Below are 7,904 nucleotides of genomic sequence, written 5' to 3' on the forward strand. Positions count from 1 at the left end.
CAGATCTACATAACTAACTGTACAGCAGAGCTTTTAATTAAATTTATATTTTAATGCACTGCTTACTGACACACACACACACACACACACACACACACACTTCATGCAAGTTTCGCAAAGAAACTTGTCAACGCTGCCCCGGGGCTTTCTCTCTAGGGAGAACTGTATGCACAAAGGAACCATTCAATGTATGGAAAACTGTATGGGATATATACCCCACGCCTTAAAGTCAGAACTGTATAAAAAGAAGACAAGATTATCATTCTGCAGATGTTTCGCTGTAGAGAGCATCTCCGTTTTATTCTCATTGATGATGAAATAAAATGTATCTTCTGGCATCAAAAACCCAAGACTGAGTGTGGTTCATAAGATGAGCAGCAGACGACACCACAAATTGGCACCCCAGATGGGACGGAAAAGAGCAGAGGAGTAGACAGCCACTTTTGGGCTGACTGAGACGAACAACACAGACCCGGTGGCCACCGAACGGTAAGCAATTTTGCTTATATAATTGGTGTGTGTTGTTTGCTGGTCTGCTCTTGGTGGTAAGGACACTTAAAATCTGCTCTTCCAGAATTAAAAATAAATAAATAACTAAAATAAAGTAAAGAAGGGGTTTTGACGTCAAAAGAAATAACTGCGTGCACATATTTGGTTTACTGTTAGGAAGGCCTTGATAGGTGACCTAAATTGAAACTGGATGGTGTAGGCAGAAATACATTACGTGTAATGGTCTGTATTTATTGTGGATTGGGCCTAAAAGGGCAGCAATCAGCAATGAAGCAGATATAATAAAGGATAGCGCGGAAAGACCTACGGATACCGCTTTGAGAAAGAAAAAGGTGTAAGGAGGATCGAAGGGCTGCACGGGTAGGCAGAAATCCCTGCTGGGCGCAGTTTTTTTACTGAGTTAAGGGAGAAATTGTCAGTAAAAGAACGAGAGCACTGCAGGTCACTCGAGGAAGAGTGTAGTGTTTTGTTGTATGAGACTGAAACTGTGTCTGTGTCCGTATGAATGTCTGTGTGAGTGATGGTGAATGTATGAGGAAATAAATAAATTCCGTATTGGATGGGTACGAGCTGCGCACCCTCTTGGTCCATCACTTAAATGTGGCTTGGCATGGATGGACGCAGTTTGTGCCGCACCCGAGAGGGATGAATAAATGATTAGCCCTATAGATAAAGGGAAACAATATGAATGCTTTAGCCCTATTAAAGGGAAAACGAATGAAAGCATGAGCCCTGTCTGAATAAAGGGACAAGCAGTGTGAATGTGATTAGGAAAATAATATCAATAAAGATTGAATCAAGATCTGGTGTAGACTTTTGCATGTTTGGTGTCTGTGTGGAAGAGACTAAATAGAAAAATATGCTGGGTATCTATACTGATATGGACTGGGTAATGTGTTAGGAACAAAAGGATGCCACATCGTTTGATGGAAATGAAAATTATCAATCTATAGGGCTAAATTCAAAGACACCCCGAAAATTAAAGTGAAAAAATGATGCCGCAGGCAAGTACATTTTGCTGAAATTTCATTGAAGCAACTCTCAATGGTACTCTGTAGTTTGTATGGCCCCCACGTGCTTGTATGCACGCCTGACAATGGATGGGGTCCTGGGGTATTTCCTCCCAGATCTGGAACAGGGCATCACTGAACCTGGTGGCATCGGATGGACCGAAACAGGTGTTCTATTGGATTTAGGTCAGCTGAGCGTGGGGGCCATTCAATGGTATCAATTCCTTCATCCTCCAGGAACTGCCTACATACTACATAAAGGACAAATGCAATAGAATAAAAAGATACAAATGAAACAAACTGTGCTTAAAGGTTTTTTTTATGCAAGTCTCAAGTATTCAGTTAACAGAAATGAATAATCAAATATAAAATAAAACAGCATAGTCTGAGTTAGAATTAAAACATATTTGTTTCTTATTAAAGTTACAAAACTCCTTCACTCAAGAGCAGTGTGTGATTTTGAATTTGTCTTTTGTTGTTTGATTAATATTAAGCCCACAGTCGGCAGCAGGAATATTAGCCCGCTGTCACTTTAAGAGCTGCAGGGATCCAATTTACCGTTACACGCGTATTTTCATTCTCAACTCAACTGTTTATGCTCATTATTACATGACTGACGAAGGTTTACATGAATGATCACTAAGCGCTGCATTTTTATGTTTTTGTGTATTTGACCTTTAGGCATGCAACTTGAGCTAAAAGTTGACTTTACATGTCCGTGTTCTGTTCCGTCTCTGACCGAATACACAGAAATCCTCCGGAAGCTCAACTTCTTTTTAGCGCTTTTAAAAACATAAATAAATCTATTACACTTCAGTAAATCAAGCGCATCCCATTTTGCAAAAGTCACATTACATGATTTTACTGATTTGCACATGAAATTGGGCTTTATGGAGAAACGAAAGCGCACTGCTGGAAAGGGGGCAGAATGGGCCGCAATAATCATTTTATCATGTGCTCAGGGTGAACCTGCTCTCATCTGTGAAAAGCACAGGGCGCCAGTGGAGGACCTGCCAATTCTGGTGTTCAATGGCAAATGCTTTACAACTGCTTAATGCTTAATAACTGATTAACAACCCCCTCTGCTACTTAACTGACCAGATCAATTTCCCAGGAGTTTAATTGACTTGATGCTATGCTCTGATTAAAAAGTGTTCCTTTAATTTTTTTGAGCAGTGTAGTTTACTTATAGTTATATAATTATAGTCTCATCACATTGCAAAACATCTGACCTCCCTGCTTAAAAAAAACTATAGAAACCATCACAGAAATTCTAATGGTTTCCACTACAAATACCATTACAAACATTACAAACCATCAACTTTTAATCATTAAAAATGCTTTTCTGTAGTATGTTTTGGGATATATTCCATTAGGATTTAGTGGTTTTAACAAGCCACCAATAAAACCAGTACAATTCCCCTTATAACCAGTAAAACCACTACAAATTCTGTGATGGTGTCTATTGTTTTTTTTTTCTGCAGGGCTGTATCGGATTTAGTACTACATATGGAAGTGGCACAAATCAGAATTGAAAAGATCAGATTCCATGTGAGATCTGAGTCACATGTGAGCAAAAACCTTCTCTGACTAAAAAAAAAAAACTAGAGGAGAATGTTATGTTATGAATTAAGAAAGGTGGAAGGTTTTATATATTTTGATGATGATAAATAGTGTGTTGTGTTGAACTTTAATCATATCAATCATATCAAGGTACATTTGGTCATCAAAACGCATTGATAAACTGTAAAAACTGTCCAGAGTACACTAGTTCCTCTCAAAGTATTGTTTGCTGAATTAAGAACCTTAAAGGTCACATATTTTACACCTTTCTGGAGTTTTATTTTAAGTCTTGATGTCCTTAAGAATATATATTTGTGGTATAAGTACCAAAAACCATCTCAATATATTTTTATAGCTCCTCTCTCAGGAGCTCTGCAAAGAACTGGTCGATTTTGGCCTGTCTAATTAATATTCATGAGCCTCTCTTCTGATTGGCCGGTTGTTTTCTGAGTGACGCACAGCCAGGCCAACCACAGCTAACTAGGGTCATGTATGCTGTAGCCTGCTGTGGATTGGTGTTACTCACAAGTAAGGTCAATAGAAACACCAGTAATGATGGTCACTGCTGAGGGAAATATTGTCTGGCCTTACGTGTTTGAGCCGAACTCAGACCCTGAATCACCGACGACAGGAGACAACCAACCACCTCCTCAAACATGCTTACAACAGGATGTTTCAGAATGGTAATTCATGTTTTTTTTTCAAACACCGAAAGTAGTAAATACAAACCTGACCAGCTGACAAAATGCACAAATTTGTACAAATGCGAATGGGTGACATGAATGGAAATGATTCCAGATTGGTGATGTAGTATTTGGTTTCTGTATTCTGTACTGTATTTTCCTGCTCTCAAACCTGCCAATCTAAAGGATCAAACGCCGTGTATGGCATTTGAGGTAATTCGTGAATTAGCATAGACTTATAGTCTAAATAAAACAATTTGCAGCTGTTACTATTATTACACTTGTATACAAAACGTCTCAGGTTACGTATGTAAACATGGTTCCTCGAGGGAACGAGACGCTGTGTCGGAGAACGCTTTGGGAACGCCTTCTGTGACCATGCTCTGAATCACATGTGAAATCAGTCCAATAGCTGGGCGAGACGTCACGGGCAGGTGACGTCATGAAGCTATAAAAGCACATGCGGCAGAGCCGGTGTCAGCTTCAGGAATGAAGCAAGCGCTGGCAGGGATGCCGGAAGTATGGCACCGAGATGCAGCGTCTCATTCCCTTGAGGAACCATGGTTACATACGTAACCTGAGACGTTCCTCTTCAGGAACTCGAGCTACGTCGGAGAACGCTTCGGGAACGAGAATGCCCACGCCGCCAGACTTTCAAATCTATGCCTAGTGTGGAAGCCTGCACAGCTAGGGCGAGAGAACAGAAGAGCCAGGAGTGGCTCGCATATCTAGATCGTAGAATCTGACGAAGGTAATGGGCGTGGACCAACAGTCAATGGCCTGCATAGAGACACCTGCTAAAAAGGCCTTGGAGGCCGCCACACTTTGAGTGGAGTGAGCCTTGACCCCTACCGGCGAGGGGAGATCAGAGGACTCATAAGATATGGAGATGGCATCCACTATCCACTGACTGAGAGTCTGTTTCGTTGCTTGAAGACCTCTCTTAGGGGAACCGTAGCAAACAAGCAGTTGGTCCGCCCAGTTGCTCGCACTGGACACTTACAATTAAGCTTCTGCTGGTCTGGCTCCCTGAAGGGAGGAGGACTAAAGACCTGGAGTATGATAAGCTGCGGTGCATACTTTAGGGACATACCCCACTCGAGCGTACAGAAACGCTTTGACTAGACCGGGCGCAAAGTCAAGATAGGAAGGGGCCACTGATAGGGCCTGCAAATCCCCAACTATCTTAAGAGAAGATATCGCCAGAAGAAAGGTAGTCTTTAAAGTAAGGTGGCGATCAGAGATCTCCTCAATTGGCTCGAACGGAGGCTTACAGAGAGCTTCTAGCACCACGCCCAGGTCCCATGTGGGGACGCGAGATCGTACGAGAGGCCTCACCCTCAGCGCACCGCGGAGGAAACGTGTAAACGGGGGGTGTCTCCCCACTGACTGGCCACCGGGGGGGGGGTCGTGGTAGGTCGCAATGGCCACCACGTAGACCTTAAGGGTGGAGTGGGTTAACCCTGTAGAGAAACGAGCCTGCAGGAACTCCAGTACTGTACCAACTGGGCAGTTAGCTGGGTCGAGCTGGCGGTCTCTACACCAGGAAGTGAAAAGCTTCCACTTCAAGGCGTACAGTTTCCTCGTGGAGGGAGCTCTGGATTGGAGGATGGTCTCAACAACCTCAGTTGAGAGACCAGAAGCTACTAGTTGTGCCCCCTCAGGGGCCACACCCATAACTTCCACAGCTCCGGGCGGGGGTGAAATATCCTGGCTCTCCTGGCTCTTCTGTTCTCTCGCCCTAGCTGTGCAGGCTTCCACACTAGGCATAGATTTGAAAGTCTGGCGGTGTGGGCATTCTCGTTCCCGAAGCGTTCTCCGATGTAGCTCGAGTTCCTGAAGAGGAACGTCTCAGGTTATGTATGTAACCATGGTTCCTCAAGGGAATGAGACGCTGCGTCTCGGTGCCATACTTCCGGCATCCCTGCCAGCGCTTGCTTCATGCCTGAAGCTGACGCCGGCTCCACCGCACGTGCTTTTATAGCTTCCTGGTCATGATGTCACCCGCCCTTGACGTCTCACCCAGCTATTGGACTGATTTCACATGTGATTCAGAGCGTGGTCACAGAAGGCATTCCCGAAGCGTTCTCAGACGCAGCGTCTCGTTCCCTCAAGGAACCATGGTTACGTACGTAACCTGAGACGTTAAGTTGTATTTACAACACTGTTCCAGAACAGTTCAACCCAAATGTTCAGATGTGTCCAGCGCATTTTATGGAGGACTGTTTCCTGATCCTGGTAGAGTAGACTACAATGCCGGCTGTTCTGACTCACAGACTGTAAGTACGTTTTTTATATTTAAAGGATTTGCCACTGACGATTCAAACGCGAGTTTTGAGCAGTGTAGAGTAGCGTTTGTAGTTTGTAATTTCGCCTATCACAAATGCAGACATGGTTTTATGTTTACGCGGCGCGATGCAATGCAACGCGTAAAAAGACAGTATAAGTCATTATAATCAGTAATTATGTCCCCACTGGATGCAACAAATGCCTCGTTTATAATGGGTTTTTTAATGTTTTTGTTTCATCGCTCCGGGCAGGACAAGGCATCACAATATGACAAGGGGTGTAACATTTCCATCACACACTTGAGGTATTCGGCCAATCACAACGCACTGGATAGCTGACCAATCAGAGCACACCTCGCTTTTCAGACCGATGAGCTTTGTAAAAAAACGACGCGTTTCTGAAAGGTGGGGCATAGAGGAGAAACAATAATGTACAGTATGTGGAAAATAATGGGGGTTTTTTACCTTAAACCGCATAAACACATTTCATTACACCAAATACACAAAATAATGTTCTTTTTAGCAACATCATATGACCCCTTTAAGACACATTTTTTTATTTTTATCAACTTTGAAAACAATTGTGCTGCTTGGTATTTTTGTAGAAACTGTGATAGATTTCTCAAGGTTCTTTGATGCATAGAAAGCTCAAAAGAACAGCATTTATTTAAAAGAAGATTTTTTAAAATGCATCCTTGCTGAAAAAATTATTTCTTTCAGAGAAAGACAAATAGAGGATTGAAATATATGATACCAATCTTCTTTTGTAGCTCAAGGGAAAATAGGGTGGAAAAGGATGTCACCAATGCCCTCTGCAACACACTATTTTCATTTATCTATTGTAATATATACAGATAATAGAGAACTTTGATTCAGCCTATGTGGCAACCAACATGTAAAGGCATTTTTTTAAAGCTTGCATTTAGATAGTAATGTTTAAAGCTGTTAGTTTATGTGTCTAAAGTTCTAGTTATGAATGTTACTGGGATTGTGAAATAAGTATTAGTTAATTAGATATATTTTAATTGATATTCCCTGATATAACAAAGGCAAGGAAGAACTATGTTCTCTCACATAGCCTGGACACAGTGTGATTCTAAATATCATCAGCCATGAAATAACAGTACTGAGAGAATGATGTGTGTTTTTTGTGATCGGAGCTTTGACTGTATTCTCTTTCCAGCCATTATCTCCAAATATTTGTGTGTTCTGAAAGATCACAAGCTCTGTACACAAGAAAAAGATAAGTAAAATGTAAATTTCAGATGAAATCTGAGGGTCTCCACACATACAGTGGGTACGGAAAGTATTCAGACCCCCTTAAAATTTTCACTCTTTGTTATATTGCAGCCATTTGCTAAAATCATTCAAGTTAAGTTTTTTTCCTCATTAATGTACACACAGCACCCCATATTGACAGAAAAACACAGAATTGTTGACATTTTTGCAGATTTATTAAAAAAGAAAAACTGAAATATCACATGGTCCTAAGTATTCAGACCCTTTGCTGTGACACTCATATATTTAACTCAGGGGCTGTCCATTTCTTCTGATCAGCCTTGAGATGGTTCTACACCTTAAGTTGAGTCCAGCTGTGTTTGATTATACTGACTGGACTTGATTAGGAAAGCCACACACCTGTCTATACAAGACCTTACAGCTCACAGTGCATGTCAGAGCAAATGAGAATCATGAAGTCAAAGGAACTGCCTGAAGAGCTCAGAGACAGAATTGTGGCAAGGCACAGATCTGGCCAAGGTTACAAAAAAAATTCTGCTGCACTTAAGGTTCCTAAGAGCACAGCGGCCTCCATAATCCTTAAATGGAAGACGTGTGAGACGACCAGAACC

General features: G+C 42.0%; 1 long non-coding RNA gene across 1 annotated transcript in view; it reads left to right on the top strand.

The window, feature by feature from the left end:
* The window catches only part of LOC107600710 (uncharacterized), an 11,384-nt gene extending 5,537 nt beyond the window's left edge, over nucleotides 1–5,847 (top strand). Inside the window, exon 3 of the long non-coding RNA XR_001610833.1 lies at nucleotides 5,718–5,847. This is a non-coding gene — a long non-coding RNA (uncharacterized lncRNA). The remainder of the gene's footprint in view (nucleotides 1–5,717) is intronic.
* Nucleotides 5,848–7,904: the final 2,057 nt, after the last annotated feature.

This window comes from Sinocyclocheilus grahami, unplaced genomic scaffold (assembly GCF_001515645.1).
Source record: "Sinocyclocheilus grahami isolate Dianchi unplaced genomic scaffold, SAMN03320097.WGS_v1.1 scaffold290.1, whole genome shotgun sequence".
In the NCBI taxonomy this organism is placed as follows: Eukaryota; Metazoa; Chordata; class Actinopteri; order Cypriniformes; family Cyprinidae; genus Sinocyclocheilus; species Sinocyclocheilus grahami.